Below are 14,028 nucleotides of genomic sequence, written 5' to 3'. Positions count from 1 at the left end.
TGTATAGATGCCTCTTGTCAATTAACAAAGGGATTTTTTTGATAAAAATGTAACCTTTCTACAATGTACTTAAATTAAAGGCATGGTGTCCCACACATCACAGAAAGAGCTGCAACTCACACACAGAAGCCTGCACAGACCTCCAGGATACAGCAGCTGTGAAATACACTAGGAATCAGAGAAAAAGATTGTGATTAATCTTCGCTCTCCATTACGTCAACATCATAGAGACAAAGCAGCCCAGAAAGCACAATACTGCATTGTTCAAGCAAACACACAATTATGGAAATGAAAAAGATTTTTGTATAGGCAATCACTAAAGTAGGTATCCCCATGTTTAATTTGGAGGTTTATTTAGAAGATTGACAAGAGTCAGCACATTTCTCCTGTCATTTGTTGTCATATGTGTTGATTTCAACATGGGAACCAAAACTGTAGTTACAGTATAAGTAGCTACAAAACCACCTCTTGCTGGGAGTAGTGGGAGTTTTGTGATATTAGAAGAGATATCACAGGAACAATTTAACAAAATTTACTGTATTACGCTTACTACATATTGTGAAGCAGTGACCTTATTTCACAAATGAGATCCCAATACCCATAGTTTTGTTTGGTATATTAACCACTGGAATGTTCCACTTTAACCATAGTCTTAACATGGTTTGAATCAATCCTTATAGTTTCTGCATTTTATCACATAGCTTTACTACACTGGAACATTGGAACACCACGGGCTTTGTAAATATGCCTCTGAAGCATTTTTCATGCTACAGTATGTCATGACATTGTTGTGCCAAAGTATCATAAAGCACATTGAAGGAATATTGAAGTCACACAAATGCAAACTGTGGTGCAATATTGGAAAAACCAATGTAAACATTTGGTTAACATGCAAATCTCCTGCTTTAAATATTAAGGTAAACAGTGAGTAGGCATATGGTAATTGCACAGGTTAAATCTGTGCATACTGTACATGTCCTGGTCCTGGAGAGCTATAGTCTTGCAGGTTTTATAGACATCTTAAAATGATCAGCAAACAGATTAGATATAGAAAGAAGAATAATATACCCTAATTAAGCAATTGATTAATCCAATTGACTCCACAGCTTAGCTGGAATGAAAACTAAAGGCACTTCAACTCTTCGGGCCGAGAGACGCAGACTCTTGGTTTAAGGGTAGAGTTAGGGTTTTGGCCAAAACATTGCAAAGTTATGAGCTTGACTTGAGAATGTGCTAGTGGTGCCAGTAATCTTGGCTGTGATCTTCACGTCAGTTTGTTTTTTGCTCAAACGTGTTGTTCTTATGCTTGTGTCCAACAGGGAGCTAAGAGATGCAGGCCTGTGTTCTGAAATTTGCCTCCCTGTTTTCTGAGACTCCAAAATATGGTATGAATTCCACTCAAACTTTTCCCTGATAATTAATTTGCACAAGACATATAATCCCTCACATGCCTTGACTCCCTGCCAGAAAAACTACATAATTTAAACCAGTGGCGACATTTCAATCAAAAGACCTTTTATTCCTGGCTGTTCAGTTAAATAATATAGTGTTTGGCAAGATGTAATCGTGTGTGTGATTATGTATCTTCTACAAGCTCCTTCTCCAAATGCACCATGGATTATTAATGCCCTCTGAGAGTGGAAAATGGTGTTATTCATTTGTCAATGTTCATCCATCCCCTATCACTGAACTCACAATATTAATGTGGCCTATAGACAGTGCTCAATAAGGCAGACACTGTTACAGAAGTATGTGAAACATGCACTCTGTCTGTACTAAATTAACACAGAACACAGCACTGCCCTTTTAATTTCAAAGGACACCCTTATTAAAGTACATTCTTAAAAGGTGACACTTGACATACTTATTGACACACACAAGGCCTACAGAGTCATAACTCTCCAAAAGACTACATATATCAGTATAGCAACACTACCACAAAGATGTGACTTTACATGTACAAAACTCATGGACAAGATATGCCCCTTTGTAAGGTGATGCCCTGTTGAGAGCTATTGATTGGTGGGTTACTATCAGACATGTTAGTACAACTGTTGCTCAAGGGTGTGACTCTACAATCTTACCCAGATAACTGCAGATGGGGAGATAAATAGGGCACTGGGTCTCTGCGTGCCGGTATCAGCACAGCTGTTTCATTTTATTTCATATCATTATTATGACTTGTTATAGCAGCTCTTATTCTGACGGTCTACCACCTAAGGCGACCATCTCTCCCTTCTGGAGACAGCGTTGAGGTCGAAAGTTCATGCTCTAATTTTGGCAGAGTCTGTCTTTGAAGTCCTGTCATTGCGAGGATTATGCTGTAAAAGCTTTTGAAATGAACACGCGCAAGATAGCCTCATTACAAATGTAATGCTAAGACCACGCATTTCGAATTGGCAGGTTGATTTGTAACACACAATTTTCTCACTTTGACATGGTTAAGAATCACATTAGCATTTAAGGGTAAAAAAGGTTTTAAAATCTATTTATTTACAGCATATATTAAAAGGCAGCAGAACAAGCCTTCAAGGCACATCCCATAGCTGGGAGAGCAATACACAAAGGAGACTGGCATGGCAAATTCAGTTATTCTTAGCTTTTCTTTGTGTGCATGCATTTGTTATATACATCGCACCGATGTCTTGTATCCATGGCAAGCCCCTTACTGCATCTCACATTTTAAACTTACAGGCAATCCTAAAAATGCTATATAACTGCAAGACTGGGGACACTGGTTTAATATGAATATAAAACATAAATAACCTGTGCAATATGTTCCGTAGGCAATAACAAGATGCAGCAAGCACAAAATATTCAAGTAGGGAGATGCGTCAGCATGCATAGGCTGCAAAGGAACAAGTGAAGGTCTATTCCACGCTGAAAAAAGAAAAACAGACACAATGGTTTGGCTGTGGAGCCTTATTCAGGTGAAATACAAGGTGAAGGCACAAAATATGCTGAGGAATTACAGCTCAATGATATAGAACAGTCAGACTGTTCAGACTGAAGCAGAACATATTAACAATATAACACATTGTACGTAAAATTTGCAGTAGTATTACGCCACAAAACTGATATGCTGCCCAAGCCAACAAATGTTATGCTCTTCTTTAGCTATTAGTCCAGGGTTTATACATAGAACTTGTTTGCATCTTGAGTTCTTTAAATTTCCTTATTCTTTTTGTGTATGAAATATTTTGTTTACTAAAGCACGGGGATTCTTGAATGACAGAAGGCTGGTATTTCAGTAATAAGCTTTAAGCACTGAAGATGGGAGTAGTTTTTCACTTATATAGATGCCCACAAGGGAAGATCACCAACGTGATGCAGAAATGGTAGCAAAGTATATGTAAACAGTAGGAGGAGAAGAGTGGTGCAGAGTGTTTAAATTAACATCCGATGGCATATAGGCGGAGGGCATCATGAGAACAGTCATGGTGGTGCAAGAAGCTCTCAGCAGCACTTTCATTGGTGACTAATACTTTTTTTGTTTATAAAATAAGTACAATATATTCATTATAATTAATAATATTTTTCATTCCTATATCGCAACTTTATTACTACAGTATTAAAAAACTGCATTATTATTTGTAGTAGTAGTATTATATACTGCAACAAGATCTATCTATCTTTGCATCCACAGTCTGTGCCCTATGAAGACTGCAGTTGCTGATTTCTTCGAAAGACTGCCAGAGAGAGGAGACGGGAGATGGAGTGATGGGGACAGAACTAGGAATGTGGAGCAGTTGTGGCTATGATGTCAGCGACTTCAGGAGCATTGGAAGCCCTTCTTTTTTTTCACTCTCTCTGTGAAGCAAAGTTCAGAAGTTCAGCACAGCGGGATCCCATTACGGCAGCCCACAATCCTGCCCGCCAGGATTACAGCCCTGTTTAAATGCTCCTTAATTGGATTTAATGAGCGATTTAACAACAACTGCAATCCCTGATCAAATCAAATTGCTGCTGTCCCAAGCACTTAATCCCAGCCCAGTGATTTCTGACACCTGCAACTCCAAAGTCCCCTGATTTCCCTGAGAGCTCACCCTTGCTGCCCCTCTCTTTTCCAGCTGATCCTTTTCTCTGTGCCTTTGGTTTCCAGAGTGAACACATCCAGTCACGATCGAAACCCACTGAGTAGGAGCAAAACAAAGAACGCTGGGGTCTGCTCCATGAATCTGTTATGATTCCCTGTTAGGAAGTTTGAACCCTGGCACACAAGGGATCTACTCTGTGGATCTATCATGATTCCCTGTTAGAAAGCTGGAATCCTGAACCACAAATTCACTCCCTCACAGTTTTGTATCTGGGGCAGTGAAGATATATACCTGCAAATTCAGAATAAGCTACAACTTAATACCTCAGTTCCAACAACATATACTGTCTCTCGTAGGCTCCTCTGAGATCTGAAATTGATCACATGTTTAAGAGTTGTATTTAAGTTCAGGATAGGCACTCGGCTTCTTGACACCCTGCCATGAACTTAAATACAACCCTCACTTTAAGTGATTAATCCTGCTAATTATCTGTTAGAAAACTAAGAAGTGGATAAATCGGAGGATTGTAAGGTCCACTTACACAGGAAAGGTCTCACACATGTGCCCTAGATCTGAACTCAGGGGAACTGTGTAGGGTATTTAGATGCGATTCCTGTGGCAACTATCCCTAATAAGGATTAAATAGCTGTCTGTGGCTGCTGCCTTTGACTTCATGCACTAAAGAAAAAACAGAATTAGAAGTCAGTTAATATACTTCTGCCTCTCAACATTGTGAAACGGTAAAAGCTAATTAATATTAATTTTCACAATTAATATTGCAGTATCTGTCTATCCATTCATCTGTCTGACTAGTCATCTGTCCGTCCTCTGGTTTGAATGCTGGTTGTCTATGAGCTTTTACTTATTCTACTCCCTGTGCAACTGTAGTCAGGCTGAATGACAATGTGCTGTATCTGACCCTTGCTTTCACACTCTGCAGGCTTTCCTTTTGAGTCTCCTTGTCTGTCTTGGGCTGGACAACAAACAGCCAGTACCGGAATGATGTTGCCTCCCATGTTCTGTTTCCCTGCCCCACACAAAAAAAAACACAAGCATGGGCATGTTAAAAATGGGACTGAATGGGATCTGGGAATTCCCTCATTTCCTTTTACCCAGCAGGCTCCATTTCTCCACATAGCTATCCTCACAGTCGGGTCTGTAATCCTGCCGAACTGCCCTGGGCCTTTACACATTTCATTTACAACAGACAAAAAAACCTCAAGTTCGGCAATGACGTAGGAGGGGGGTTTAGAACCCCAGTTCTGGGCTGCTGGTTTTCATTCCAACTGGGCTATTTATTTAATTCAACCCTTAATTGAACTAACAAGTCGCTTGACTGGGGTCATTGCAACCTTTCTTTCCACTCATGGATCTCACGTTACATATGAAAGCATTCAATTATGTAACTGAGACTCAGCTAGAACAAAAACTAGCAGATGTGAGGGTTCCCTAGCCTGGGATGGGGACCCCCTGTCCTAGAAGATCAGATATCTTTCCTCAGGTAGGATCCTTGACCTCTGCTCTTTGTCCATTCTTTTTGGCTACAAATTCATAATGAACTTCAGCTGCAAGCCACAGGCCTGCTTTTAAATTCTGTTCTGAGTTGGATGGTGTTTAAGTCTATACAGGTCTTGACTTTGAGCAGTTAGCTAAGCCACTAGGCCAGCACTTTGGTCTCAATACACGCATGTACTGTATATGAGTTCATGCTGTGTCCATTGAGTGGCACCTGTGCAAATGATTAAAAGTGAATTTCAAACTTCCTTTCAGCCTCAGAGCAGGTCTCTGCAGGCTGTAAATCTCCAGTACTTGAGAGAGTCATTATGATTGCCTCAATGCCTGTGTTCTCTGTCCCTGCGGCTGAACAGAGAACCAGTGGTTTGGTTTTACTGGGTTTTAATTATTAAAGACCCTGTGTAATATTAGGTGTTATTCACTTAAAGTAATAAATATTTCATCAGCCATCTACGATAACCCAGCCTCACTGCAGCTGAGGATGTGAGTGTTAACTGTGTGTCTGCACTCTGTGACTATGTACAGTATCTGTGTGTGAGTGTGCGTTGAGTGCTTGGGCATATTTTTGCGGGGTGCGGTGAAAGTATTCCAGCTTCAAACTTAGAATGAGGTTGACAATATGGGCATTATATGCCCCAACACCCTTAGCCATTTATTCACTAAAGGGACATTATGAGAAGAAAGTGTTTAAACTTTAGAATGTCCCAGTTAAAATTTAGTGAATCAGATCTGGACAATTCAACCCTTCACCTTTATAGAGCAGATATTTCTCAAAATTGTTTCAATTTGCATATACATATGGTTTTTTACCCTAGGACATCCTAAAATGCTTCAAATATAGGAGGCAGATACTTCAACCACTGCTAATGTACAATAACCGAGCATGAGTCCTGCAGCACAGTGTCCTGGGTCACAAATGGGGCACTGGTTTTGGAAATATTGGTCCTAAAGAATGAGTGTCACCTGGTGGCACCTGGTCCACCAACACCACTAACTCACAGGTGAACAAATGAGAGAGAGAAACAGTTCTCACATGCTTTCAGGGACAGAACATGAAAACCAAATCCAAATGCACAGTGTCCAAAAAAAAAAGTTGGAAGTAGAAGAACATGTGTTGACTCAGGTACACTGAATTGCATCTTTACAATTCGAAACCATTGTTTGAGTGCAGGACAGGTAGGAATGGCAAAGTGTTGCACTATATTTTAAGGCTCTGTGCAGGCATTTTGTGTAAGCTATAAGAATCTGCTTGTCTCTTGACATAGTAACACCATAGGAGAGAGAGATGACGAGAGAGATACTGTAAAAAAAAACACCCATTTTTCACTGAAAAATGCTACTACTAAGAAAAATTGCCTACTTTACTTTTTAAGTCTCCAAGCAGTTTTATTAATGAGCCAGACTAGAAAGTACAGGCTGAGAAAGGGGGAAGGGAGAATTTTGAAATACTTTGCAAAACAGCAAACAGGTTTTTAAACTTTTGACCTCGGTTTCTGTTTCTTTCCTGCTCTCTCAGTGCAGGAAGGTGGTGGGGGGAGGCCCACAGGCTCTCCCGGGGAGTAGGAGACACCCTCCCTCCCCAGCGCGCGCTCATGGTTCAGTGGCAGGCCAGTGGGTCATGCCATGTGGTTGATTTTCACACCGTTTTCATCCAAATGCCACATCAAGTTAATCGGGGTTAACAAGCGTGGTGCTCAGTGGGCAGAGTAGCGGATCGGCTTAGCAATTCCTAACGCCGGTGACACAGATGGGATGATAATCCAGCCCTGTGTGCTGGCAGGAGGCAGGAGGGATAGGAGATGGGGAGGGGGTTCCTTTGATGAACTCAGTGCTCCTACTGTACCAAAGCTTGGCCACGGCAGCTGGCACTTCTCCACAACTGCTGTTGGAGAAAGTAGTTCAGCATCATCCCATCCCACACAGTGTGTTGCCTCATTTCAGAGAGGTCATTGCAGAGGTAGCCCACTCCAGGTGGCTGGGAATTAACAGTAGAAATACTCGTAGCCACATAAGAGAGTGTAAATCCTTACCAAACCTAAAGGGAAATGCATTACCTGCCCCTGATGCATAGATGGGGCAGAGCTATGAGTTTCATCCCCTTGGGAATCAAGGATGCAAATGGAAATAAAAGAAACAACGTGGAGTATTTTATTTTGGTTCCATGGAAAACTTTTGCTGCACTATTTTAATTTCAGATGATGTCTTATCTCTTTCTTTTCGAAGTCTCCTGTTGTCTGTGACTCTTGTCAACAAAGGGTGGGCAGAGGATCTTGGGGGATGAAGAGTGGTGAAGGTTCTTGCATAAGATGGCCTCTTCCTCGTCTCCCTGTGGGGTCTCTTTGCCATTGGCCTGTTCTCTGGGCCCAGTTGGCCATTCATGACCATGCTTTCTGTTCTCAACTACCCCCTCTTGTTGCCCTGTTCTACCATCACCTGACAAATGGCCTTGGCAGCCTTTCTCTCTGCCTCCACAAGCCTCACTCCTCATTCCTGCTTCAGGTGCATCTTGCTATTCCTGCAACGCTTCACCTCGATCTCTGTCATCCTCCCCGTACTTTCGCCCACCGTAGGGGCCTATCCACTCTCAAACAACTGCTCGGGGTTTTTACTTTCGGTTCACTTCACGTACACCGGTATTTAGTGCAAGAAGATTATGCGAAGGCTTTCTGTATTTTTGTTTGGCAATCAAGAGAAAGATAGATGAAAAAAACAATCACATTAATAACGAATGACAGCGCTTTGTTTTGTAAAAACACAGCTGCATATTCCGAACGCCAGCATACCACGGCTCAGCCCCCCCCCCCAGTCCCTCCCTCTTTCGCCCTGTCGTCTGAGGACACCGCCACAATCGTGCGTTTCCCAACTACACATGTCACAGCAAACAGGTTTCTAAACTTTTGACCCCGTCGCTTGTTTTACGAGTTCATGTTGCGGTCACCCTGAGGCTGATAGAGCCATATACAGTATACCCCCCAAACACACACAAAACCCAAATGCTGACATCTTTTCAGCCAAGCCGCCCTCCGGTCGAGATTGAGTTCAACAAAAGGACACGGCCTTCCTCGCCACGCCCTCACCACGCCCACACGCTAGCGAAACAGAGAAGGAGGGTCCACAGAGACCCTGTGGTACTCCCCTCCAACTGCTAAACCCTCCCCTGGGACACAATGTTCCTCGTTTCCATCTCATATGGGGATGCAGCTGATGTACAGCGACATCCACTGGCCGCATGCCCCTACTGCAGCAGCTGTCCAGCGGCAGGCATGAAGGACTTCTCCAGCCCTGGTCCACATTGACCAAGGAAATAAACCGTCTGCTCAGATACTGCACTTCATACCAGAAATATGGATCAATATTTAGATATGAAGATGAATCCACCAGTGGTCAATTCTGAATCTATACATGAATGTCTTTATATGTATATAAGCACGCAGTGACAAACATGAGAAATTATAATACTGTATGCTAAAATATGTAACCTGTTGTAACATCACCATTTTTTACGATGAATTAATAAACTTGACAGCAATGCTTATTACGTTTGTGTTTCGAGTTAGAGGCATGCCACGCCAATGTCATGCCTTCAAAAGTAAAGCTTATTATATAACTAAGTAATTTCATGTTTACAAAAGTTGATATTATAATGACAGATTTAATTATCTGTTCCATATATGTGAAAAGAAAGGTTTATTAAATTAAGCGTAAAACCACATTGTTTGCTAAACAGTACTCTATTACTACTAATATAACATATATATTATATATATAATGTCTGCTTCTTTTTAGACACCCATAGCACTAGACATATTCTTTAATAAATTGAGAAGAGTCATCATTGTAAAGACAATTTTGTAAACAATTGTCATTACATTAAAAAAATCTGAATACATTTTTATATACTCAAATTTTCAGGTACAAAACACTAAGCATGCAATTGTAATGTTAGTAATTCATCGGAAAACAACTCATACTGTCAGTCTGGGTAGGGATATTTTTTTCTAATTATTCTTAAATACTTACCCTTTTAATCTGTAAAACAGCACATTAGTGGAATTTAGAATTTTATAAATGTAACAGAAGATTCTAATATGAATTTGGATCAATAAGTGTACCTACTGTACAGCCAAAAAGTTAGATACCTGAATATTAGACATGGATATTTACACAGACATTTACTAATTAATTAAAAAAATATTCAAACCAAGGTCAGAAATTATGGTGTATATAATACTCTTGGTTACAATATACAATATAAAAATATATATATATATTTTTCAAGCCCAACTCTTCTACAGTACATTTACTGAATACTATTATCACAGTCTGGCAATTAAGATATTCCAATAAATTATTTAAAAGGCACAGGACTTCATGTCAGTCAATCGGTTGATGTCTATTGCGCTAAATAGTTAACAAAATCTCGCTCCCATTTGACTTTCTTTAAACGTTTGGTTTCTTAAAAGTTTTAAAGGAGATTTAATTTAAAATTATATGGTAAATATCATATATATAGATATGTTATTCCAGAAATGACTACCTGGCGATTTTTAATGTACGACTAAATATATTTAGAAATTCATACATTTAAAATTTTGAACAACAAATTAAATTTTAAAACATACTGTAGCTGTTATTTAAATGTTAAATTGTCATTCGCTCTCCTATTTAATTCATACTTGTGAGAATACTGTAAAACTCCAAATAACCATCATTAATTAATAATTGCAATTTGAGAGAAAAACTCAAAAGAAAAAAAATATTTATACAGATGATACAGATACAGTATAAACTATTAATAGCCTGTTAACCCATTAAAGAATATCACCATTAACAATTGCTATAATATTTTTATTTTTGTTAGATTTTTATTGTATGATCAATTTATATAAATGTATTTAATTTTTTTATTCCATGTTATTTAAGAACTGTGAAAATAAATATTTATCTGGCTTGGTTCTTTATTGTAAAATTCATAATTCAAGAAATTATTACCACTTCTGTCTCATTCCCTTAAAATTCTGTCACCCCAGAGAGTGGCACTTACTAAGGTTTATTGCTTTAACTAATTTGAGACATTACGGTTTCTTCCCGTGAAATGAGCAATTCATTCTGTGTTTAAAAATGTCCCTTGTAACTCTGAACAATTAAAAAAAGATCTAAAAAAAATATTTATCTTTTGCATTATTCGAAAGCTGTAAGATATATTATTGCTTTATCATTTATATAAACATAAAATTTAAACAAATAATAAGATAATCAAGTTTTACAACCCAGACCACAAAATAGGACATTAACGCCATTCAATTTAATTATTCCTCTTATAACATTATTATTAATTATTATTATTATTATTATTATTATATGGCCTTAATAATTGCAATCATTGCATTGATTAAAGTCTACTGTAGGCAAGTAACAATCACATACTGCACAGTACAAGCAGGGTTCAATGTGAATATTCACCAAAACAAAACATGAAGACTTAAAACAAAAGGCATTTTTTACCACCGCTCAAACAAGCTGAGGACAGATTGCAGGTGTGTACTAAAAAAAAAACTTAACTTTTAATCATTACTAAATCATTCATATAATTCTGTTAAAGTGTCATTTAAATCAATTATTAATATTAATAGGTCGATAGCAAATAATCAGCATCGTAGCTATAAAAATAATATGTCATATCATACAGCTACTGGTACTATGTATGTTTTTTGCCTACAATTATTTTTTAACTTTAATAATTGCTTTTATGCTATAAGTTGCTTTGATTAACATCTACATAACAATAAAAATAATAAAATAATAATACAACACTATTGCAGTTACGAATGGCGGTTTGGATACGGTCTTTTCTTTGTGTCTGTGCGTTTCTTTACTATGGTTGGTGAACCGTGGGCTGCTTCACACTCAAAGGTGGTTCCAGGTCTGAAGATGCAAGAACCATCTGAATAACTGGGTGGATTTTCATTTTTTATAAAATATCTTTAGAAGGAATTTTCTAATTGAATGTTAGGTTTCGGCCATCATGAGTGTTTCACAATTTCTAGAAAGAGCAACTAAGAAAACTGGGTCATTGCGTGGTTTTTAAAAAAAAAACGTATTCAACTCAAGCAGAAAAACAAAAAGTATAAAGACTATGACAATTATTGTAGCTTTTTTAAAGTGAGGATATTAATTTATTGTTGAAAAAAGTGAGAATGGAGGCCATACTGGGGTTCATCACCGGTTGGAGCTCAACGGCGAATCTGAGTAAGGAATTTAGGAGAACAAAAACTCTTCACATATTATTTATTCAGTGCCGCAGGGGGAAAAAGTTCAATTTTAAATCAAAATGTTTTGGCTTTTTTAAAGTTATGAGTTCGTTTTCTTCTGTGGCAGACCGGCTGTAGATTTTTACTTATGGCAGTTGTGGCCAAAAATGTTATTTTTCAAGAGATGGGAATAATGTTTTCAATCTGCTTGTGAGCGAGCTTTCAATCTCAGGGGGAGGCGTTACATCCCAGAAAAATGCTTTCCACTTTTTAAGAAACAAAACAGTCATCATACCATTTTGGCACAGACCCACAACCGCAGAGGGAAGGGATCGCTGGCCCAGCCCCCTCAAGCTCTAGAACCACTTCATGCTGAGAACAAGCCATTCAGCCCTGCGCCGATCTCCAGTTTGCAGAAAGATTTCAACACAGTTTGTGTCAGAGATTGCCAATGACTAGATATTTGTCTTCTACAATGGTAACTTCTTATATAACAATGCAGACGTGATCCTAGAACGTCTCTCACAGAGCCTCGTCGGAGATGAGGAGGAGAGGGAGGGTCTTGAGCTGTTTGATCTCTGGCATCTTGTCATTTTCTCTCAAGACACCTGCATTTCAGGGATATGAGGGGGCACAAATATTCCACAGATAACCTTCAAACTCAGAAGGCAGGTGGCATTCTCTCTCAGGAGGGGTCCCAGGTGGGAGACTCTCTCGTTGTTGCAGTCAGCAACAGGATGATTTTTTTTAGTGTGTTTAGTCCACTCTCACCAATCTCTGCACCAGGATGACTTAGCTTTGGTGACATTGAAATTTAAAAAATATATTTGAGTGGAAAAACAGTTAAAACAAAAACCCATATTTGTGATGACAATCACAGGACTGAACCCAGAACATTTCAGCTACGTCCTCCTTTTGATTAGACGAGAGTCCCTAAATTGAGGGCAAATGCTCACAAATCACAGGACTGCTGGCCACATGACCTATTATTGTAAATGGGAACCCAATTGGTTTAAAAGACATTTCTCTGCATTACACATTCTTTTCAATTAACATACACCACAGCTGGTGATTTTCTGGGCATTGCGACAGCACAGAATTGGCCAACCCTGACCTGATAGAGCCACAGTCCAACAATTATGAGCAATCATGATTCTCCTAAATCAGAAACTGTCAGTTTTGCTTCTAGAGTGTTGCAAGGTTTTAGTATTTTCATTTCAAATGATCTCTAATCTAATTGCCCAAGTGGTCAAGATGAAATTGTGCAAAATATTTTTACATTTACATTTATATTTATAAATATTAAATACACAAATTGTGAGTAAATTGGTGAGTTAACCTAGCTGCTAAACTAGTTAAACTAGGGTTTGCTGGAACCAGAGTGGGCATAATAGTAAAAATGTCAGATATCAACAATTAGTGCAAGTTTAAAAGTAATGATAAGCGTACATTAATGACAGTCCAACATCAGAAGACCCAAAGAGAAACTCATGACAGCACAATCCAGAAAGGTTTCTCATTGCAGGTTGTACAGTACACCACAGTTAGATACCTTGAGAACAGAACCTCCAGTCCTTTTAAAAATGGAGAAGATTGTCATTACTTTTAAAGCAGAATGAGCAATATGTTCTTGATAAACATCTTGTTTGGGAAACTGACGTAAAAAGGAGAAAGTAGTCTTCAATAGACAATGCTTTGTCGTTGGATTTTTAAGCAAAAACGCCCCCCCTCCCATATGTAATCAACATCACTCTACTTAACATTCTATATTTAGCCAAGATCTCTGGCACATGATTTATTCAAGGCTGTGGAATTTGACAGAGTACCAATAATCTGTGAAATGCCAGGTCTGTGTACAGCCGGGGGAAACACTATGGGTAAATATTAATAACCTGATTATCTGTGTGCATCAGTATTTCTCAGGGGTGTTATAATTATTGATCTTATCGCAGCACTATAACATTACAGTGGAATGCTCACACTTTATGAAGCAATACTTATGATTTCCTAATCACTCAAGCTGTGAAACAGGCAGTTTCCCAGACTCCACTGAGTTGATGGGCTCTCCACGGAAGGACCACCCACAGTGGAGAAACACAGGCCAGGGCATGTCTCTCTTTTTTAGGATTGAGGTGCAGCTGACTCAAGATGGAGGCTGGGGACAGCAATGGCAGATCAACACCAGTTGACGCACTGACAGGAACCAAGGCAGACGAGATCACATT

The sequence above is a fragment of the Lepisosteus platostomus genome, chromosome 2, assembly GCF_059453375.1.
Source record: "Lepisosteus platostomus isolate fLepPlt1 chromosome 2, fLepPlt1.hap1, whole genome shotgun sequence".
Taxonomy (NCBI): Eukaryota; Metazoa; Chordata; class Actinopteri; order Semionotiformes; family Lepisosteidae; genus Lepisosteus; species Lepisosteus platostomus.
Note: the sequence above shows the minus strand (reverse complement) of the source record.